The sequence below is a fragment of the Lepisosteus platostomus genome, unplaced genomic scaffold (assembly GCF_059453375.1).
Source record: "Lepisosteus platostomus isolate fLepPlt1 unplaced genomic scaffold, fLepPlt1.hap1 Scaffold_63_H1, whole genome shotgun sequence".
Taxonomy (NCBI): domain Eukaryota; kingdom Metazoa; phylum Chordata; class Actinopteri; order Semionotiformes; family Lepisosteidae; genus Lepisosteus; species Lepisosteus platostomus.
The window spans coordinates 457,467-481,580 of record NW_028291678.1 but is presented as its reverse complement, the minus strand read 5'-3'; the positions used below and the strand labels follow the sequence as shown (position 1 = coordinate 481,580).

Genomic DNA, 24,114 nt, shown 5'->3' with positions numbered 1-24,114 from the left:
ACGGCCCTTGCACCGTGCACCACTCCAGAAAAAGGGCATGACATTCACCTGGTCCAATCTTCAAATGGATTGGGTGGGGCCGCTGGTGAGGTCATCCAGAGGGAACAAATATTTCCTCACTGTTACGTGTGCATTCACAAAATGGATTGAGTGCCTCCCAGCACCCAACGACACGGCAGAGACAACTGCAGTGCTGTTGGTGAACCATGTGTTCAGTCGATGGGGATTCCCCCTGACCGTGGTCTCGGATCGGGGAACCCATTTCACAGCTACAGTAATGGCAACCCTGTGGAATATGCTTGGGGTCAAGACCCAGTTGCATATCTCCTACCACCCTCAATCCTCGGGCCAGGCAGAAAGGGCAAACCGAACGGTGGTTAGTATGCTCAAAAAGTTTGTCTCCAACAGCAGTAGGGACTGAGACATTAAGCTGCCCCTGGTTCTGATGGCCATCCGAGCTACGCCCCATTGCTCTACGGGGGTCCCACCTTTTGAGATGATGACAAGTCGGAAGATGACTCTTCCCCTACACTGTCTTTATGGGGTGGAGGACCTGAGCACGACGGGGGCTGCTACGGCCCATCAGTATGTGTCAGACCTGCGAGCACATCTGCAGGCAACCTTTGCTTTTGCCCAGAACAATCTGGGAAGGAGTGCAGAGGGTAGGAAAGCATACTATGACTGAAAGGCAGTTAACCAGGAACTCCAAGTAGGAGACAAGGTCCTGTACTTCCAATTTGCCAAACCCACAGGGGTGGCCCGGAAGTACTTACCCAGTTGGACAGGACCCCACGAGATTGTCGATAAGGTATCACCGGTAGCTTATCGAATTCAGATTGAGAAGGGAAGGCAATCTCTGGTCTACAAGTGGGTGCATCGCAACCACCTCCGGTTGTATCGCCCACCTCAAATGGCGCCGGAGAACACAGAATAGGGTTAAACGTCCAAACCCGATCAAAGAGGGGGGTGCCCCTTTGTAGCTGCAGGCAGTTAGGTACTGTACTGTAGGTCCTGCTAGGAAAATATATTCAAAATTATAGTGGAACTGTACCATGTGCCTCATCTATGTTCCAGAATGGGAATCCTAAAACTGCCACGGCTGGTCCTGACAGTACTGTGGATCGCCTCGACACAGCCCCTTGAAGTTGTGGAACCTGGTCCTCCTACCGGCATAGTCCTGCAGGAAACCATAGTCCTCTCCATGGAAATCTTTATGGTACAATCTTTTTTTTTTCTTATAAAATATACTTTATTCCGAAAAAAAACACATCTCAAAAGGAAACATCTCACACGATAACACTCCACAAAATTAAAACATCGGCGGAACGGCGGTGATTGTCCGTTATCAATCCTTGCAAGGGTGGGCGTATTTGCGCTATTATGAGAGTCCCTCCAAACCCTACCGCTTGCTGTAAACCATTAATCCCTGTACAGGGTCCATAGGCCTTTCCAGCGCTCCTTTGCCGTGGGGAAACCCCATTTAGCAACGTCGCGCTTCATCCTCCTCCTGAGGTCCGCCAGGATCCTCTCTTCCAGCTCCCTCGCTCCCCACTTGTTGTTGTGCCGGATGAGATTGTTCCTCGCGTCCCACAGGCCTTTCTTTGTGAGGGACAGCAGCAGCCACATCAGGAACTGCGTCCCCCTGTCCAGTCCGGTAGGTGCCAGCCCCAGCAGAATGTACTGGTAGCTGAGCACCGCATTCGTTTCCAGGAGTTGCATTATGTTGTCCATTCTGCCCCACGCCGCCTTGGCGAAGGGGCAGCTCCTTCACTTTATTAAGATACTGAAGAAAGATGTGGAGACGGGGGTTTGAATTTAATCCTTTCTGTAGGGGGTTTAGACTTTCAAGTCACAAGCTGGGGTTTATGGCAGGAAAGGGGGGTTAACTGATAAGGATTGCAGATGCAAGCTAGGAACCCCCCTGGGTGTAATGTTAAACTGACCATTTGTCCAGAACATCGTAAACTGGCCAAATACCATGAACCCCCCTCTTTACCATCAGACCGAGTGACGTCAGAAACGGAGAAGAAAACACTATATAACCCAAAAGTTTGTAACAGTACGGGGAACAATACTTCGGTTTTGTTGTTTCTTGCGGGAAACAAGACTTCGGCTTTATTGTTCCTTGCATGCAATAAACTCATCTGTTTTACTTCATCTCGGGATCAAGAACCTTATTTCTTCTGTTACAACAAATTTGGCGTAGTCGGCGGATGCTCCAGAAGGCGCAGAACTTCCCATCGGCAGGAGAGATGGTCAGCGCGCACATAACTAAGAGGTAAGGACTCCTCTTTTATTTAAAAGTCCTGACTCTCTCTGACCGATTGGGAAATCTCTGCTCCCTGCGAGAATCGCCCGAGATGACGGAGTAAACGTGAGTTTCTGAATTCCTCTGGCCCGGGGAAGACACCGGTGTATGTAATGGGTTGTTTGCTGTAAGCCCAGAATTTGGTCTGGCAGGGGTTCCGCGGTATTGTGTACAGGCGTTCGAAGCTGGTATATGCCTTAATTGCGCGTGGAGTTTTTGAACGGGTTTTGGACCCTTACCGTGAAGTTCAGGACTGGTGTGGGCCTTAATTGCGCCCGGAGTTCTGAAGGTCAGAACTGGTTTGGGCCTTAATTGCGCCCGGAGTTCTGAGGCTCAGGATCGGTGTGGGCCTTAATTGCGCCCGGAGTTCTGTGGCTCGGGATCGGTGTGGGCCTTAATTGCGCCCGGGGTTCTGGAGTGGTGCATTAAATGCACGTATAATCCAGGATTGGTGTGGGCCTTAATTGCGCCCGGGGTCCTGAGATTAGCTACGCCTTGATTGTGCACAGATTGGCGTGGCGTGGTTTTTTTGTTTTAAAGGAAACAGGAGTAGAAGAGATATATATATATATATGTATGTATGTTTTTGGTGTTTTCCTTGTTTGTGAAATACATATACACACGCACGACACTAACATAAACACACCTCATAATAAAAGAGCAAAGCATTAAGTAGCAGGATTTAAAGGACGTTGAGACCCGAGAATCGCCCTGATTGAGCTCAGTGCGTAAGTCCACCCCGGGGCAAAAGCAGCGATGCTGGCGTTCTGGGGATGGTGAATTACTGATCAAGAAAGGGGGTTTTCGAGGTCTCGTTTCTTACCTGTGAACAGTGCGGTGTAAGCCCTCTCTAAAGTCTCGGAGAGGCATTTAGATCTGGAGGTAACAGACGCCCTTAGCTGAATGAGTGCAGTAATGCACAGGTTTTTCCAAGTGAAAACATCCCCCTACTGAATGAGCTGTTACCTCACACACGACAAAAGTAAATCTTAAAGAAACCAAACGTGTGCTAATTGGGTGTTTGAGAAAGTGGTGGAAGTATCTGATTACATATCGGAAAAGTGTAAATTGACTGAAAGGGAAGAGAAATATAGGAAGAAGCTGAGTCTGTCAGAAGGAGTTTGGGGCGAAGATGCCTGTAAAAAAGCGTATGAACATTGGAACAAAAACAAAGATTTAGCTGCAGCCCTGGTGATCGGCCGACACCTGAGGTGGCAGATTAGCATGAAGGAGAAATCAGAATGGGATAAAAAAGAGAAGGAGTTCACAGAAAAAATAAAAGCGTTAAATGAGAGGAAAGATAATTTATTTGCGGCAAAAGAGGTACTAGAAAAAAAGCTAAAAGAGGGAGTACAGGAGAATGAGAAACTAAAGAAGGAATTAACTCCTGGTCACGCTGCACTGGTTAATGTGCTACAGCCGGCGACTAAGTTATATCCTGCTCTCCCACAGGGGAACAAACAGGCAGGAAACGAAAATAATTGGGATCAATTCCCACAGTGGCCATATGGAGATGGGGGGTCGGATTGGGATAACACTTGGTATGAGTGTGATAAAGACGGATCAGAGTCTCCCCTGTTAGAGGGAGGGCGCCCGTAGGTCTGTACTCTCACTCGAAGTGGGAAAGGACTTGATGTAGCAGGGGCTGGCGCCGTTGATGACAGCGCCACTCTAGCTCCGTCTCGCACCCCGCCGAGGGGGTCCGTTCTCGCACCTACCTTCCCTGAATCCCCAATACGATCAAATCCAAAACCGGAGGATATTGACCGGTGGGCTAGAGAAGTACCGCACACAAAATTAGGGATGCAGCGAACCTGGAGTGCGCTTCAGGAATTAAAAGATACTTATGGTATCTCCCCCCTGACTGCCGCTATGATCCTCAGAAGGACAGGGGAAAAGCGTGTCGGAGAACTTAAACAATTGTGTGAGGATAACGGCAGGGGAGGGCGATGGGAATGGGTTTGGCGATGGCTTAAACAAAATTATCCACCAAAGACAGATTGGAAAAAGATATCTGCGCGTCAGCAAAAAGAAAGCGAGGATGTGGCTGACTTCACTGACCGCTTCGTCACACTCTGGCTGGAATGCTCAGGACTAAGTGACGAAGATGATGTGAATAGCGACGCCTCTGCTGTGATTAAACAAATTTATTTGGGCGGTCTTAAGCCTGATATAGCCAAAGCCCTTCAGTTAAAAGAGCCCGAAATAGGGCAAGTTACGACTAAACAATTTGAGGAAATAGTTAAAATGGCACGGCAAATCGAGAGAAATATGTATGCTAAGGTGCGGGCAATACAAACAGGGTGGACACCCCCCATACTGAAGGGTGGAGCTGGCCCTGACACCCGACTAAATCCAAAAGGCGAAATTACAACTCGGTGCCATTATTGTAAAAATTTCGGACATTGGCAAAAGAATTGCAAAAAGCGATTAGCCAGTGAGGGCAGGATTGGAAGATACCGAGATCCCCCTTTCAATCCCTCAAATCGAGAGGGGCAAAAAAACCTGTTGTCACAATTACAGGATTTGAGCGAAGCAGACAAACGCGCTATCAGGGAGCTTTTAAACTAGGACTCCCCCTAGTGGCCTCCCTACGCCTATCTCAGGAACTGAGTGAAAAAGAGCTCAAATTACAATGCACGATTAATGGGATTCAAATGTCACTTTTATGGGACACTGGGGCTCAATTATCGTGTTTATCTGAACAGTCAGCCAAACGGTGTGGTGTCATGTTCACAGGGAGGGAGCTGGAGGCCACTGGTGTAGGGGGTAATCGAATAACACTCAGAGAAACTCAAAAACTCAAGATTAGACTAGGAGATGGGGAGGTAACATTTAATGCTGTCATGTGGGTAGGATCTACCCCAGATCTGTTGGGATGGGATGCTCTGAAATACCTACAAGGGGTTACATTAACCATACATGAGGAGAGGGTGGAGGTAAACATCTGGTCCCTCCAAAAAGACGAACTAAAAGGGCATTCAATTTGGACTATGGATAAGGACGAATGCGGGCTTCTGGATATGGAACCCGCCACATTTACTGGGAAATCCCCGCCATACACAAAGCCATATAAAATCAACAAAGAGGCGGAGGAAGGGGTTCGACCAGTAATACAAAAACTATTGACTCAAGGCATTGTACGAAAAACACACAGTACAAGCAACAGTCCAATATGGCCCGTAAAGAAAGCCAGCGGAGCATGGCGATTCACAGTTGATTACTCAAAAGCTAATCAACACATCAACCGTCTCACCCCCTTGGTAGCAGACCCCTCTGCTATTTTTCAACTACTGACCCCTGAGCACCAGGTGTTTTCAGTAATTGACATGGCTAATGGGTTCTGGTCTGTTCCTCTACACCCAGAGTTACAAGATTGGTTCGCTTTTGTTGTAGATGGAGAACAATATACTTGGACCAGGTTACCACAGGGGTTTCATAACAGCCCCACCGTGTATCACATGGCACTTCGGAGGCATCTCCGGGAGCTGCCTCAAGTGTCCTCCGTCGTTATCCAATATGTGGATGATATTTTAATCGCGTCTCCTGACGAGGAAACCCACAAGAAGGACCTCCAAATTATTCTCAACCAACTGGTTAAAAAAGGACACAAGGCTAGTTATAGCAAAGCACAGTTATGCCTAGACACCGTAATTTACTTGGGACAAAAGATTAGTCAGGGAAAAAGGGAATTGACAGAAGATCGGGCCTAGGCAATCCGAACACACCCTAGTCCCAATACGGTGAGAGAGCTCCGATCATTTCTGGGTCTGTGCAATTTCAATAGAAATTGGGTTGATGCTTTTTCTGAAAGGGCCAAACCACTTACAGACCTATTAAAGGGGGGAGGGAGGTCCCTTGATCCTATTGCTTGGAGTCCTGAAGCTGAACATGCTTTTAATGATTTAAAACAAGCTCTGTTACAGGCTCCTGCATTGGGGTTTCCTCAGACAGATCAACCATTCTACCTCTACGTAAGTGAAAAGAATGGATTTTGGACAGCTGTACTAACACAGGAACATGGGGGTAGGTACCGCCCGGTAGGGTATTACTCTGGATCCTTGGACGAGGTAGCCAGGGGCTGGGATCCATGTCTACGAGCCGTTCAGGCCGTCTGTCTAGCAGTACAGGCAGTCAATAACATAGTACTAGATCAACAACTGATTGTTCGATGCCCACATGCGGTACACACCCTCATGTCCCTGAATCGGGTCAGTCAGGTTAATGCGATACGATGGAGCAAGTGGCAGGTCTTGTTAGAGGCTCCAAATATTACCATTGAACGTGAAGGAGCTCTAAATCCAGCCACATTGTTACCTGACCCATCAGAAGCCTACATGTTAGAACACAGCTGTGATGTTTGGGCAATGGGAGAAGATGAGGGCATCAAAATAGCCGAGCAACCACTAAGGAATGAAGACCTCATCCTCTTCACTGATGGAACTTAATTCACAAATTCTAGTGGGGAGAGGAAAGCGGGTTGGGCTGTGACTACAGAACATGATATCCAATGTGGGGGAAGATTTGAGGTACCCACGTCAGCACAGTGAGCTGAACTGAAAGCTTTGGTGGAAGCCTGTAAATTAGCAAAAGGCAAGACCACCATAATATACACAGACTCACGATACGCATTTGGAGTATGCCATGACTTTGGAAGGTTATGGAGTAATAGGGATTTTTTAACCTCTGCTGGCACTCCGGTAAAGAATGCAGATCTGGTGTCTGAGCTGCTTGCGGCTCTCCAACTCCCAAAGCAGGTAGCTGTAGTCAAATGTAAGGGCCACAGCAGAGAGGACACTCCCGAGGCCAGGGGCAATAAGCTGGCAGACTGGACAGCACATCAAGCTGCCCTGGGGCAATGGGAGGAGTGGGCTATAGAAAAACCTCTTCAGATTATTTCAGTTTGCACAGTGAACATACAGGCACTCCGGACGGAACAGCTCAGCGAGCTCCAGGCCCAGGCCCTAAGGATTGAGAAATGGACCTGGATGGAACGCAATGTGGGGCTGCAGAAGGATGGGACCTGGAGGTGCCAGCGTACAGGCAGACCCGCCTGTCCCAAGCAACTAATGCCCTACCTGGCACAGCAAATACACTCCACAGGGCACCCAGGTGTTAGCCAAATGACTCGACACTTTGCTCAGAGCTGGGTGGGCACAGGCGTTGTACCACAGGCGTGAAACCCTTCGCAGCTGATGTGGTACAACGCTGTGGCGAGTGCCAAAAAGCCTCTGGAGCACCGCCGGTTCGGGCTCCTAATCTTCGACGTCCTGCACCCGAGGGGCCCTTTAGACACTGGCAAATAGACTATTGTTCACTGCCACCCTGTAAAGGGAAAACAGGTCTCCTAGTGATGGTGGACCAGTTTTCTAGATGGGTGGAGGCTGTCCCTGTCAAACGAGAGACTGCGCAGACAACTGCCAAATATCTCGTGACAGAAGTAATTCCCCGATGGGGACTCCCGTGTCGCATAGACTCAGACCAGGGCACACATTTTACTGGAAAAGTGTGTCAGGTGGTGGCAGACCTACTAGGGATCAAATGGGACCTGCATTGCCCTCATCACCCGCAGTCCTCCGGCATGGTGGAACGGGTGAACCGGACTTTGAAAGCTAAATTGACAAAGTACCACCTGGGAGGGATCCCCTGGGTGGATGCATTGCCCGCCGTACTGTGCAGCATCCGGGCTGGGACAAATCGAATAGTGGGGCTGAGCCCGTTTGAGGTGATCACGGGGCGTCCCATGAGACTGAGTGACTCTCCAGGACATGACAGAGTAGGCTTGAGTATACTAACTGATTCTCTGTTACAGTATTGCAAGTTGCTGACAGAGGCCACCCAAGGAGCCCGCGAGCAGGTCCTGGAGGCGTGGGGACCACCACCTGAAGGAGGGCACGACCTCATCCCAGGAGAGTGGGTGTGGATCAGGAAATTTCCTTCACAGGTTCTCCAGCCCAGGTGGGACGGACCCTACCAGATCCTGTTGACAACTGAGTCTGCGGTTCGAGTGGAAGGAAAAGATCGCTGGATCCACGCGTCACACTGCCGACGAGCCTCATCCCCATTTACAGACTCAGAATGAAATCATTTCTGTCAATAACGATAATTGTTGCTGTAGGACTATGTTCCGCAGGGATTAATGATCATCTCTCCCACAAAGGAGAACATGGAATTAATTCCTTTTTAGGCGTCTCCTATCTGACAGCTAAGAAAACCAACCAAAGTGCCTGCTGGGTGTGTGCCGCATTACCCAAATATGTACAGGAAGGACTTCCTATGGGGGCCATTCCTTGGCGTCTCGAGGAAGTCATAGGCATGATCATTTGGAGGGATAATTTAGGAGATTTTATATGACAAACTATGGGGGTTGCCATAACACGACTTTAACCTGCACAACATTACAATATCTACAGGAGCGAGGCTTAGAGCCCACGAGTTTCACAGGCTCTTACGCTCCTAAATATAACAGAAGCCATACACCACCATACCTGACTCTAAATAAGGAACGTGAGGGAAACATATGTTTTCAGCACACTAATGGTCTGCACTTGGTTGGATGGAGTCGTTGCAACCTTACCATCGCTGCAAATATATCCACCTCTACCTTCCAAATTCCAGGATGGGATCGGCACACCCCACAATTTGGTATAAGCTTCTTATTTTCAGAGGCATGGGGAGCGCCAAACGGAACATATTTCAGTTGTGGAAAACGAGCCTACCCATGGTTGCCAGCCCAGTGGTCTGGCTCATGTTATTTAGGATATGTGGTTCCTCATATCCGTGTTCAAACCCACAGCCCCTTCGGACCTAACCACAGACCACAAAGAAAATTGGCTGATTGGAAATATTATTTAGGTATAATATTTCCACAAGCCGGCATGAACTTTCTGAGTCGAGAGTTAATTCAAATGGCCTCGACTTTAGAAGAATTAGCAAATTCTATCTCATCTAGTCTGAAGGCTGTTAATGATGAGATGGTAGCCCTCAGAACAGTGGCCATGCAGAACCGACTAGCTTTAGATTATGTACTGGCGGCCCAAGGAGGAACTTGTGCAGTAATTGGCACTGAATGCTGCACATATATCCCTGATAATTCTGAGCACATCTCAGATCTGGCCCAACACATTTACAATGAGGGACAGAAATATCAGGACTATTATACTGAAAATTAGGGAATTGGGTCTTGGGTAAAGTCTGTGTTTGGGGCCTGGGGTGGAACCTTTTTACAGTGTTTATTTGTAGGAATAGTATTGTTTATATGTATAATTGTAATCATCACGTGCACAAAAACATGTATCACATCTTGCTATAACTGTGGAACGTACAATGTCATGGCAATACATACCTGTTCGCCAAGAAAGGAAAGATCTGCCCTGACATTGTATGTATAAAAATAGGCTACACTGACGTATGCCATATTTTATAAGGGGGGAATGAAGAAAGATGTGAAGACGGGGGTTTGAATTTAATCCTTTCTGTAGGGGGTTTAGACTTTCAAGCCACAAGCTGGGGTTTATGGCAGGAAAGGGGGGTTAACTGATAAGGATTGCAGATGCAAGCTAGGAACCCCCCTGGGTGTAATGTTAAACTGACCATTTGTCCAGAACATCGTAAACTGGCCAAATACCATGAACCCCCCTCTTTACCATCAGACCGAGTGACGTCAGAAACGGAGAAGAAAACACTATATAACCCAAAAGTTTGTAACAGTACGGGGAACAATACTTCGGTTTTGTTGTTTCTTGTGGGAAACAAGACTTCGGCTTTATTGTTCCTTGCATGCAATAAACTCATCTGTTTTACTTCATCTCGGGATCAAGAACCTTATTTCTTCTGTTACAACAATACTTAGAAGACAAAGATACTGTATCAATTTATGTTGCATTAGCCTGATTATGATTAAAAAAACACATATAATTAAACACGCGTTTACGATTTAAATCAAAACACGATTTAAATCAATATAAATGTTTATATTGTAACGCATACTGTCCAGCCTCCATTTCTCTATAAAAATTTACTCTATTACACACACACACACAATAGAAGCAGGAAGCAGAAGCAGTGACCGTTGTCAGAAGGGAAGAAGGTGACTATTCATTGTTATCAAAAATGACTTAGAATCGATCATGTTGTGATATTTTGAAATATAAAAGTCAATTGATTGTCCATAATATTGCTATTCTATTTTTTCGAAGAAATGTTTGTTAAAAGAAGAGTCCAGCACCAGCTGGATTTGAACACACAACCTGTGAGTTGGTAATCGCGCACGTAGACCAGTAGGCTACAAGGGAAGTCGCATGAAGGTGGAGGCGAAACAGCCCTACACAGCCCTGTCGCAGTACACGAATATAATCATATCGTTATTAAATTCTTTAGATACGCGATTCCATATTATATTAGCAGAAAAGCTTAAAACTACCACTTTTTCACACGCTATTTCACATGCTAGTTAAATACTTCGATGCTTAAAATCGTTAGGGAGAAATGGAATACCGGTGTGTATTTTTCCTTTAAAGTACCGATTCCTGGAATCTGACTGGCTGACACCCTTCTGAAGTGGTTCCATAAAATCTGGTATACGGAAAAGAAAGCGTTGATAAAAAAGCCTGGATTCTCATGTATCTCATACAAGTATCTTTTAAAATAGTCTTTGCTGTGCTCTTGAGGATCCTTGTGATATTTTGAGCTCTAGTTGAATGATAAGTGTTGCATTTTAAATCATTTTCGTAGTTAAAAATTATGAAACGCCCTGTTAAAAGCAAGGGAGTTTTTATGCCCGTTGAACTAAAACAAAATGCCTGACAAAGTATGGCTTGGACAGATTCCAAGTGCTTGTACAAATGTGCTAAAGAAATTATACTTTGAGTATACAGCTTGTCCAAAGTCATTCATTATTAATACTATTAGTAATATCTTCGGTAAAGGCTTTGATGCATAAATATTTCTGATAAAGGTAGGTTGTGTACTTCTGTCCAACTGAGCAATCTTGCTTTCATAAAATATACCAACATTTTAATGACTAATGATTAACATGCTGTAATACACAGTTCAAAATTAAAAGCTCAAATGCTGTACATGAGAGGTTAAGCTCCCCCTGGCGGTTTTACAAGGTGACGCCGGATAGTTTCCAGCATGACGTCAAATGACGCGATTAACCGCGTGATACCCCGTGATACCACGACACACCGACCGGGGTATGCCGCGAAATACCCCACCCGTTTTGAATGGCTGCATCTGTATACAGTACAGTTTGCATACAGTACTGTGTTTATGTTCCTAAACTGATCTCTTTTATGAGCAGGTGAAAGGCATGGTGAATAGGAGATTTTCAAAAATTACTGTGCTTTGCATGATTGGAAACAAATGCGTGATTGCGAAATGCTGTGGTGTTACTTTTACAAAGATGGTCGATGAAAAAAAGAATGTGGACCAGGGCAATACTTTGAGTTTACAGCTTGTCCAAGGTCATTCATTATTAATACTATTAGTAATATCTTCGGTAAAGACTTTGATGGCGACAGCTCAAACATGAGAGGATGAGCTTTATTAGCTCCACCTTGTGGAAATTCCGGATACTATTATTTTAATTGCGGTACTAAAGGAGAATTTACGGTAAGTCGTGGTAGACTGAGTAAAGCGCACCGCAAAATATTGCGGTATCGCCCGCTTGTTTTGAATGGCTGCATCTGTAAACCACAGCTTAAAGAAGAGCACCATCTCAGTGCCATACTAATGTAAATGAAGTAATACTAAGACATGTTCTTATGGATTTGTCTTACCTTGAGATATGTAATTGGATTTCAGGATTAACTTCCACATTCAATGTACTGGTGATTCTTTGCCTGGTCAGTACCTGGGTGGGAGACCTCCAGCGAACAATTAAGCTTGCTGCTGGAAGTGGTGTTAAGAGACTCTTAGGATCTTCCAGAGGTGTCTGTCCAATAGCACTAGTTGCCTTAGAGCTGGCTCAAACATTGCTCAAGAGTCTACCTTTCACAGATGCGCAAAGATGAATGATGGGGGTGCACGCTTCAAGGAGCCTTCCAACTGTAGGGACCGATTAGAGACGTAGCATGTGTTCGTTTCCATATACGCCCCGTGTCTCAACGGTAGGACAGAGTCAAATACTGCCTCGACACGTAACAGCGTTATATTAAACCGCAGGACTTGAGGGCTGTTTTGTTTGAATGTTCAAGGCATTGGTAAGAGCGTAGGTCAAGGGCCATTGGTGCATCTCCTGTAACTGGACTAAAAATGCTATTCAAAGTGCAGTGACTGAAATCGTCGTCCACATGTCTCCGTTGTTGATTGCTTTCTGTCTAAGAACGTTCTGTTTTCATGTCCGAACGGGGAGACTTTATCATTCCAACTTGAAGCCACCCTTAAGTCCTCTGAGGTGTGTGTGTGTGCTTGCACGTATGGCGTAAAAGGTTTCTTAAACGGAGAGCGAACTTGAAAAAAGTTGCCTCCGCCGCCGCCTCGCACTCCCTGTTCGATTGTAGCAAGAAGGCAGCGGCCGCGGCGCTCGCTGTAGTCGTGGCCGAGTGGTTAAGGTGACGGACTTGAAATCCGTTGGGGTCTCCCCGCGCAGGTTCAAATCCTGCCGACTACGGTGTCCTTTGCATTTGGTTGCGTGTGTGCGTGTAAAAGGACCAGTGCCGTTTCGTTTTCGCTGGGACCTTTAACACTCTAAATCGCCTGGACCCGCAGCCTGTGAAATCGATTCTTCAGCACCCACGAAGGACGCTTTGCCGCTGGACACAGATACCGATGCTTTTCTGCAACGAGCTTTCCAGCTGAATTTTCTCGGCAGCTCCGTACTGAACCTGTTCTCCATTGCAACATAGCGGAGGCTCGTCACGTCTATAGCAAGGCTGTGTAGGACCGCATACGCCACAGTGACTTGTACACAGACCACATGAAAGGCAAGCAAAATACACTTTTAAAATTCCAAAGACTCACAAGGTCAGAGGAACAGCGATGACCTGAACAGATCTGTTACAGAAGTCTAGGTTGACCTTTTTAGAGCTGTAATTGCATTTTTGTTTAATAGAAGATCAAATCTACTCGCATGTACCAGCACCTTACAGTTTATTGATGTTAATTCTGTTTAAGTAATAAGATTGCTAACGATGTTGGACTTTAGTCGGTGTTTTTTAGAACAAATTGCTTACACTTCTGTAAGGAATACGCAGTACGTGCCTTTGTCAGTCATTGCTCACCATACCTGTAACTTTCTTATCTAACTCACTTCCTCAAATGGTGAAGGTCCACAAACATAAATGAAAAAAAACCCCTTGTTGTAGATGAGGTGCACAAAAAAGCAGCCCCTGATAGTGTATAACACATTTATACTATTGCAGAGACACATGTAACATATATATATACTGTATATATATATGAAACAGAAATAGAAACAGAAACAGGAATCGCTTACTCACCTGGAGAATCTCTGTAGGAATATCTAGCATTTATCAATGGAAATAAAAGCTGCTTTAATACAGTGCATGTTCAAACTCAAACCCTCAGCTGCTGTTCTTGTTTGTTTTGGGACAAATTGCAACTGAGCATCGCATGAGCCGTTACGTACCCTTATCTGTTAGGGAATTTCAAGGGAGGAGTTAGGTCAGAATGGGTAGGCTGCAAAACAACAAGTAAAGATTTATTCCAAGATGAAACCTTGTGGCGGTTTTCTTATCTTTTCAGCATGGACTCAACTTTTACGTGTTCCTTATATGCTATATATGTATATATTAGCACCAATGTCGTTCTTAAAAACTAACATGAAATTGTCAGGGACATTCAGCTATATACAAAGACGAGACAGACAAAGTAATAATTCTATATTAACGTGGCCTACATATTGACGCAATGATCGAACTAACTGACATGTTCTGATTCAGATCCCCTGCAGTTCATGCCAATTAGAACAATAGCAATGCTGAGTCCTCCCAACCCTACTGAGCACAAATTCAGCTGATTTCAATTGAGCTCGGAGCTGGAGATGATCTCCATACAGTTCTGTGTTAACTAGCCCACACTTGCGTGCTAATTTACGGGTTGTAGCAAATGCTTTTCTATAGTTCATATACATGACGGCAACCTGTTACCGAGGAACCTGAGAGGTTTAAAAGCCTCACGAGCCAGGCAGGACTCGACCCTACAATCTTCTGATCCGAAATCAGACGCATTATCCATTACGCCACTGGCCCATAGAACATGCGCTTGCACTCCACCACAGAGAGCTCTACACTGCTACCAGTAGTACACTTCCCCATCTAAATTTTCACAGCAAGAAACTTGTGTTTCCTACTATTTTTATCAGGTTTAAAATATCATCTCCTTAAAACAGAAAAAGTGTTGATGTGTCGTGCTGAAATTCCGATTGATTTTGAATTCAAAGAAAAAAAGTTTTCTTCCAAAACACCGTGAAATTGTCACATCTTGCAGACAATAGGTGTATTCCATGTTGAAAAGAGAAGAAAGAAAACCATGGAACCTTTTACAGGTGTGAGGCTTCTTCAGGTGTGAGAAGACCTCATGGCCGAAACGTTGTGGTTCCTTTCTTCTCTTTTCAGCATGCAATAAACCTATTACTTGTTCCTTTGCAGCCGAGGCATGCTGACATAGCTACCCAGCTGAACATCTTGCAGACTCTACTTCTCTCCTGTAGAAGTAAAGCAGGGCTTGCTGGGTGAGCTTTTGCTCTGGTATGTTAGGTCACGTGTCATGTTAAATCACTTCTTCTAAACACAACATTTGCTGGTGCTAGCTTTCCCCATGAAAAGAGACATTTCCCTTACAGTACATGACATATCGTTTTTCTTCTATCAATAAGTATAGAAATAAAACAAAAGAAAAAATGTTGTCGCCAAAGAATGCACAGCTCTGTCGCCTTGGGGAGGTGTCAAGGGCATTGAGCTCCTTGGACATGAGAAGTGCCAGATAAATGCCATTTCTCATCATTTCTCTTGGCGTCAGTTCTGCTATTAAATGGGAAAGAGGCAACGGGCTCAGAGATTATGTTAAGTGCACACCGAGCGCAGATATGTCCAAGTGTCTGTAAAAGTGCGGTGCTCCCTAGTGGGTTAAAGTGCCTGCCTAGTAAGCAGGCGATCCTGGGTCTGAATACCAGCTGTGCCTCTCTCCGTGTCTTGTTGTGCCAAATGTATCATTTCAGACAAACATGTACAGCTTGGTTCAGTTTAATGCAAGAATTCATTTCCTTTCTGGAATAACTTGTTTTTGAAGAAATCCATACATTTTGTGAAAGATGAAATCAATTTCTTGGTTGTCAGTGAAAAAATATTGCTGGCTACAAGAAGCGCAAACGACTGTTTTCTTTGACCATAAACCTGCAAATGTAGGGAGCACAAAAGGCTGTCAGTCTCTGTGGAGCAATCGGTTAGTGCATTTGGCTGTTAACTGAAAGGTTGGTGGTTCGAGCTTCTCTGGTATGCGTGTCTCAGTTTTTCCAATGTAAACATCATCACCATCGCTAAAGAAGATGGCGCAGAAGGCTCCACAGCCGAAACGTTGTGCTAATTTTTTTCTCTTTTCAGCATGGAGTAAACCTTTGCTTTATCCTTTGCAGCCTAAGCATGCTGACGCAGCTACCTTTCTCTTAACGCGCCTCAATGATTATTCACCAAAACGATCAGCAGAATAAGTCGCCTTTGTGGTGATGTCACTCCTCTGCTTCACAAATGTCCTAAGTGACGGGCCATTTCTTTCTGCCATTTTTCCGGAGCGGTTATTGATTGCTCCATCATTTCCCTCTTACTTTCCATCACTAGATTGAAAAAAAAAACAGAAACAGGCTGACAGGATGACAAATCAAATTGCAAAAACTCATCAAAGCACTCGATAGAGTATTTGAATCCACAAGTAGCTACGAGCAACTTTGTCTTGGCTTGCATGAATGTCGGAAAATGTCAAAAAGAAAAAGATGGTGGCTTTTTCATATTCGTTCTTTTATTTTTAGCTCGTTGGCTCTTCTGTCCATTGTCCTCCTGCCTGGCTCTTGACCTGTGACTGTCTGAACGCACACAGTAGACTTTCATGCGGGGGATTTGTCCTGAGCCTCTGTGAAAGACCCACCCACCCCCATAAATAACTGCTCTAGAAACACATGATTGCAAAACTAAACCACAGCTTAAAGAGGAGCTTGTCATGACCGCCAGGCAGTTAAGACCAACTCTTAAGCGATCTAATCAGCACCAGCAGTGGGTGATTATTAACAAACGCTGCCGCACGAGTTAACCCACCTGCACACACTCCACCGTGCGGTACGCAGTGCTATTTTTACCATCTTTACCTGCTTCCCGCTGCTCGGTATTGAGTCTATTCCTTGAGAGCTCTACCTGGCGTTTTTTCCATTACCTCGTTTATTCTGGATATTGGACTCCCCTTCTGCCTTTTTGACTTTGGACCTCGCCTCTCACCTCGGACTGTTTGCCACCAGTGTTCTCCCTGGATTACGACTTACCTTACGCCTCTTGACCACGAAACAAAGCAAAGCAGAGCAAAACAAAACGAACAAACGAAAACCCTCACGTCCCGCACTTGCATATATCGCCGTTACGTGCCCAAGCGGTATTGTACGTCATCCTAGCACTGCACCCCGGGCGTACGGTATATGGGAACGAGCACACGCCACGAATTGTCTCGAATCACTCCCTACAGCTGTAAGGCGCCTTGAAGCGTGCACCCCCAACTTTCTGCTTTGCCCATCTGTGAAAGGTAAACTCTTGAGCAAACTCTGAACCAGCTCTAAGGAAACAAATCCGATTAGATGTTACTTTGACTCATCTTTTTATGCTCAGTGCTGGATTGCTCAAACTCCAGCTAGGGTTAGGGTTAGCATTCCCACGCTACTTAGACACTTTGTTTATGCTCAGTGCTGGATTTTGGGAACTTCAGGACGAGTGGGAATTTTCTCCTATCTGTCAATTCTGTTTTGTTTTGGAGACTCTTGGCTGCCTATGTTGTACAGTGCAGCGTGAAGGAAACATTTTCCAAAACTGTGTCAGCTCAAAAGTTGTAAGAAAACCTCTCCAGCTACTTTAACTCTCTTCATTTTTGTCATTTAATGTGACACTCGATGTATATCTGTATAACATCAGTTATTCTGTGCGATTGATTCTCATTTCATTCTAAACTCGCCCGCCCAGGGACGCCATTAAATGTAGAGGTTTGATGGGTTTACTGAGACAATTATTAATTGTAGCAATAAACACGAGGTTGTTCGTTGGGGCTTTTAGAAAATCAATCGTCAGAACAACTAACAACGCACACACATATGCAAATGGTGAGGCTCCAGTTCGACACCCAGTTCGACACCACTTTACAGTATATGACAAAAGCATGGCAGACTGTGCCGGACCGGCAGATAACTTCCGCTTATTTTTACCATATTAAACATTGGAAATCCTCCCACTTGTATTTGTAACACTTGATTTTGGCTCCACCTAAGACACTCTTAAATCTTCAAACACTTTTCTCTTCTCCCGCAACACTCTTGTCTGTCGGCACTATGTGGCAGCGGTGCATGACAACCCCTCTCACCACGGAAAGGAACCTAACAGCTTTGGTAAGAGAGGAGAAAGGGACCTGGCCAGTACGGGGCTCGAACCCGTGACCTTGGCGTTATTAGCACCACGCTCTAACCAACTGAGCTAACCGGCCTCACAACAGTGCTCCTCTCTGTGCTGCAAAAAATCGAACTCAGGGAATTTCTTTTGTCCTCCTTTGAATAGAAAGCCGTGTAATTCAGTGTACGGGCTTTCTCGTGCAGTTTCATGGTTCTTGTAACCCAAATCCTACACTGGCCTGAAGTGCCCCCCCATTTCACAGCATTTTTCAGCTGATTTAAAATGTACCTAAAGGAGAAGCATTATTGAAGACCATCAATTACCAAGAGCTTTTGTCAAAGGTTTTGGTGGTCATTTTGAATGACCACAGAGCGCTGTGACCTCGGTTTTACATCTCATCCAAAAGACAGCGCCCTTTTACAACACAGCATCTCCGTCACTATACTGGGGCATTGGGACCCGCACAGACCTCAGGGTGAGCGCCCCCCCCGCCGGCACCATTAACACCGCTTCCAGCTGGAAGCTTTGTTTTTCCCTGTAGCTCACCCTCATCCGGGTACTGACCTGGCTCACACCTGCTTAGCTTCAGTGGGTTTTTTGAGTTGCGAGTTGCAAGGGGATGCAAGTGATGGAGCCGCTCGCTGCAAAAGCCACTGTATTGGCTGGGAATCGAACCCGAGCCTCCCGCGTGGCAGGCGAGAATTCTACCACTGAACCACCAATGCTCAGTGCCTGGGCCTTCAAAAAAGACGCTTTTTTGGTGCTCTGTGCAAAACGCGTCGACATCTGCTTCCAGCTGCAAAATACCATTCGCGGACGCTGAAGAACTTATTTCCAAGGTAGCGGGTACAAGCGATTGGGCGTTTTAAAACCACCAGGAACAGCAAAGAGGCGCGCTTCTTTGCTTGCGCCGAAACACACCGACTGGAGGCGGACAACGTAGTCGGCGGGATTCGAACCTGCGTGGAGAGACCCCAATGGATTTCTAGTCCATCGCCTTAACCACTTGGCCACGACTACAACAAGCCCCACTGCCGCTGCGTTCTTGCTACAATCTTACCTGGATCGCGAGGCGCCGGCGGAAGCCTATTTCAAAGTCGTTCTCCGTTTCAAAAAAACATTTCCAAAATACAAGCCTTGCAGACAGACACGCCTCAGAGGACTTAAGGGTGGCTTCATGTCGGAATGATAAAGTCTCCCCGTCCGGACATGAAAATGCCACTTTGTTACACACAAAAAAAGAATCAACAACAGTGAAATGCCCAAAAGCATTTGAAAAGCCGCACCACGTCGCACTTGAAATAGCTCTTACATTAGTGGTAGACGCAGGAATCGCCTTTTTATTTACGCTCTTACCAACGCGATGGAAAGCAAAACAAAGCAAAGCAGAGCAAAACAAAACGAACAAACGAAAACCCTCACGTCCCGCACTTGCGTATAACGCCGTTACGTGCCCAAGCGGTATTGTACGTCATCCTAGCACTGCACCCCGGGGTGTATGGTATATGGGAACGAGCACTCGCCACGAATCGTCTCGAATCACTCCCTACAGCTGTAAGGCGCCTTGAAGCGTGCACCCCCAACATTCTTTTTTGCGCATCTGTGAAAGGTAAACTCTTGAGCAAACTCTGAACCAGCTCTAAGGAAACTAATCCGATTAGACGTTACTTTGACTCATCTTCTTACGCTCAGTGCTGGATTGCTCAAACTCCAGCTAGGGTTAGGGTTAGCATTCCCACGCTACTTAGACACTTTGTTTACGCTCAGTGCTGGATTTTGGGAACTTCAGGACGAGTGGGAATTTTCTCCTATCTGTCCATTCTGTTTTGTTTTGGAGACTCTTGGCTGCCTATGTTGTTCAGTGCAGCGTGAAGGAAACATTTTCCAAAACTGTGTCAGCTCAAACGTTGTAAGAAAACCTCTCCAGCTGCTTTAACTCTCTTCATTTTTGTCATTTAATGTGACACTCGATGTATAACTGGAGCCTCACATATGCAAATGGTGAGGCTCCAGTTCGACACCCAGTTCGACACCACTTTACAGTATATGACAAAAGCATGGCAGACTGTGCCGGACCAGCAGATAACTTCCGCTTATTTTGACCATATTAAACATTGGAAATCTTCCCACTTGCATTTGTGACACTTGATTTTGGCTCCACCTAAGACACTCTTAAATCTTCAAACACTTTTCTCTTCTCCTGCAACACACTTGTCTGTCGGCACTATGTGGCAGCGTTGCATGACAACCCCTCTCACCACGGAAAGGAACCTAACAGCTTTGGTAAGAGAGTAGAATTACCTGAAGAACTGCTTTCCATGGAAACAGGACCAAGCGATGTAGCATTTTTATAGTACCAGGAAAGGAGAAGCGGCACTTCGCCTTTGCCGCACAGGCACAAGGCGACGTGCGGCAGACGCCATAGTCGGTAGGATTCGAACATGAGGGGGGAGTCCCCAATGGATTTCAAGTCCATCGCCTTAACTACTCGGCCACGACTACAGCGAGCTCGCCGCCGCCGCATTCCTCCTATAATCTAACACGGAGTGCGAGGTGGCTGCGGAAACTTTTTTAAAGTCGCTCTCCGTTAAAAAAAAAATACCTTTCACAAGATACATGCCGGCAGACAGACACGCCTCAGAGGGTTTAAGGCTGGCTTCACGTTCAAATGATAAAGTCTCCCCGTCCGGATGTCAAAATGCAACTTTGGCAGACAGAAAAAACATCAACAAACCACAAATGTGGACAAGGATTTTACAAGCTGCACCACACTGCACTTTCAAAAGCATTTACATTCGTGTTAGACGCAGGAATTGTCTTTGTTTTGCGCGCTTACGAACGCCATGGAAAACGAAACAAAACAAAAGCCCTCAGCTCCTGCACTTGATTATAATGCCGTTACGTGTCGAAGCAGGAATTTACGTCATCCTACCACTGCAACACGGGGAATAGAGGGAAATGAACACACGCTACGAATCGTCTCAATCACTCCCTAGAGTCGTAAGGCACATTGAAGGGTGCACCCCCATCATTAATCGTTGGGCCTCTGTGAAAGGAAAGCTGTTGAGCAGTCTTTGAAACAGCTCGGATGAAACACTTGATTGCTTCCATGTGCATCTGGAGCCCACTTCTTATTTTCACTTCACGCCGCCCAAAGCATTTCTAAAACAGGAGATTCGCGTTTGGGAATGCGCCCTGCCCTACAAATAAAACAGGTCTACAGGTCTGAAACCTGCTCCACGGAAAACAGTTCTGTTGCGCTTTTGATCAAAGGGAGATTCTCTGTTCTTACTTTTTGATGACATAACACCCAAAGGGGCTTCTTTGGAGCTGGATTCCAACCATCATCCTAAAGTTTCTTGGCGGTATCCTTTACAGTCCTCTGTTCGGTCGACAAGGAACAGAAGGGGGCAGCTTTCCTCACACATACAGTGCAATGTACTGTAGTATTCCCCTTCATTGAATACGCAGTTCTGCATCAGACCTCTAACTTGTTTCCTTAGCTTGGATTTAAGCCACGAAGCAGGCTTCTACTGTATAAACGTCTAGAGGAATCACAAACTATTTGAGAGGCCATCATCCCAGGGGGAACTGACAAAGTCTATCCCTAAACACCTAGCGCAGTCTCTCGAGAGACTGTCAAAAATCGCTTTCTCCCTTGGCAGCAGCGGCACGTAAATACTGTTACTGCCACTGTTCGATACCGACGTTAGCCTTCTATACCATGTTCAGCCACCGCTAGAAAATGTAAGGCTCTAGTACTGGAGCAAACAAAAGGAGGGCCAACGTCGAACGGGCACACGTGTCAGACGTAGAGAACGACGAGGATAGGATTCGAACCCATGCATGCAGAGTACAATGGATTAGCAGTCCATCGCCTTAACCACTCGGCCACCTCGTCGATGAAACTGGGCTGTCCAGACATGAGTTGGCGCGCTCCAGATGATCTTTTTCATTTTTTTTCCCTCGTACTCGAGGGTCCTTTTCCTGTTCCACATGCGATTTCAACATTTTCCTTGGGAGATGTCAAGCCAGCAAGCCACTGCTGTGGTTCAGTGGCCAGTGTGGAGTTCAGTGGCCCTGTTGTACACAGAAAGCACATTGAGCTCCTTGGACATGAAAAGTTCCAGATAAAAGCCATTTGTCATCCTTTCTCTTGGTGTCGATGTTGCTATTGTATGTAAAGGTGGCAACTTGCTCAGCGAGCAGGCGGAGCACACACCGAATGCAGATGTGTCTGAGTGGTGTGTCCAAGTGGCTGCAAAAGGATTACACTCCCAGAGCGCCGTGGCTTAGTTGGTTAAAGCGCTTGTCTCTTAAACAAGAGATGCTGGGTCCGAATCCCAGTGGTGCCTTCTTTGTTCTGTCTTCTTGAACAGAACTGGTCCTTACAGACAACCGCCTACGGCTAGACTTAATTAAATGCAAGTATTCATTTCCTGTCTTTAACGCGACTTGTTTTTCTTAAAATGGATGAAACTTGCAAAACATGAAATACAAACATTGCTAATCAGCGCTAGCGGCTGGCAAAAAAAAAGAAGTCAGCAATGTTTTTTTTCTTTAACCTTAACCCTGCTAATGGAGAAGAGTTAAACGACCGAGTCTATGCAGCTTAAACGGTGCTCACGTCGGGTTCTTAGCTGAAAGGGTGGTAAATCTCGCTCACCCCAGTCCTTAATCTTTTAAAAGGATACAAAATTGAACCTAGTAGCCACATCACATACATCCTGTTCAACGATAAAAAGGTGACATCTATACTCGATCCAGAGTAAATCCCACGTTGAGGGCATATTTTTTTCCACTTTACCATGAGTCGGGCTCAGCTGCACAGAGGCGAGAGCAGAGCAATGAGGTCACGGGGACAGGGGAGTCACACGTTTTCGGTTTAAACACGTGGAAGAAAACTGAGGGATCCACAGTATGTGGACCCTCCGTGCGCCATCAGTCCGCACTCCGGACTCTGAATCCTGCCATCCAAGTTAAGATCTCGGCGGAACCTGAGGTGCAGTTCCTTCTTAAAACGTAATCTGGTGAGCATTTCTAGAATCGTACTTGTATAGATGCAGCCTTTAATGTGTTGCTAGGTTAAAATTGATGACTTCTTGAACTTCAGTAGGCAACTGCCCTCTTGATTTCGGATTTAATTTCTTTATTACAGGGGCGCTTTTATGAAGACAGAGTCATGTTCAGGTACTTTGCTTGATGGAGGAAGCATATTTCGGACTCTGTGATCTGCTCACCTGGAAAGGTCTCCTGTACTACTACAAGAGAGAAGTAGAGTCTGGAAGAATGGACAATTTTATGATGCTTTGGAAGATGTTTTTTTTTCTTTGAAATCGAAATGAATCAGAATATCAGTGCAAAAGACAAACTCTTGGTTTGGTTTAAAGAGATATGGTTTTAAAACAGACAAAATGTAGAAAACAGGTGTTTCTCACTTTTGGAAAAGAATGGACCGGGGGTAATATTTTACTAGTTGCAGTGCTGATCTCACTGGGTTACAGTCCTGCAGTGTCACACCAGGGCCAGTGGCGCAATGGATAACGCGTCTGACTACGAATCAGGAGATTGCAGGTTCGACTCCTGCGTGGCTCAGGTCGTTTTTAAACGCATCGGGCTACTCCCTAAGTAGTCTGTGCTACTTACTGCGTTGTAATCGTACCCAGTAAGAGATTTCCTTCATGTAAATGAACTGCACCTGACAGCTTTAGAAAAACACCTGGGCTCAGTACGGTGCTGAGAGCTCAGCGTTGCTGTTGTTCTAATTAGCACGCACTGCATCGGCTATGAGCCCGAACTTTTCAATTATTCCGATCAGTAAGTCAAAACGTAGTCCACATGAACGGTAGAAATATTCTCTTGTCTGTCTCTTGTTTGTATAGAACTGAATGTCCCTGACAATGTACTGTTAGTTTTAATTGAAGAACGGCATTTGTGTTCAAATATACCAGACAAGTTTATGTAACTGCTCATGCGACACTCAGTTGTAATTAGTCAAGAAATAAAGTCGAACAACAGCTGCGGGTTTGATTCTGAACGTATGAGATTGCAGCGCCTTTTACTTCCATTGACAAATGATAGAGATTCGAAGAGAGATCCTTCAGACCAGCAAGCAAACCCACGGCTATTTCGGTTTTCTATCTAGGCAACGTTGGTGTCTGCAATAGCATACATGAAAGCGTGATGCAATTTCTGTGGCTACATTTGTTG

General features: G+C 45.7%; 4 non-coding genes across 4 annotated transcripts; 3 read left to right on the top strand and 1 right to left on the bottom strand.

The window, feature by feature from the left end:
- Positions 1-12,841: 12,841 nt before the first annotated feature.
- Positions 12,842-12,923, top strand: trnas-uga (transfer RNA serine (anticodon UGA)). Its single transcript has one exon. It is a non-coding gene; the product is annotated as a tRNA-Ser (tRNA).
- A 5,001-nt stretch (positions 12,924-17,924) lies between these two features.
- On the bottom strand, positions 17,925-17,998 carry trnai-aau (transfer RNA isoleucine (anticodon AAU)). The gene has a single exon. It is a non-coding gene; the product is annotated as a tRNA-Ile (tRNA).
- Positions 17,999-22,185: 4,187 nt separating this feature from the next.
- trnak-cuu (transfer RNA lysine (anticodon CUU)) lies at positions 22,186-22,259 on the top strand. The gene has a single exon. It is a non-coding gene; the product is annotated as a tRNA-Lys (tRNA).
- Positions 22,260-23,426: 1,167 nt separating this feature from the next.
- Positions 23,427-23,499, top strand: trnar-acg (transfer RNA arginine (anticodon ACG)). The gene has a single exon. It is a non-coding gene; the product is annotated as a tRNA-Arg (tRNA).
- The last annotated feature ends 615 nt before the right edge of the window (positions 23,500-24,114 follow it).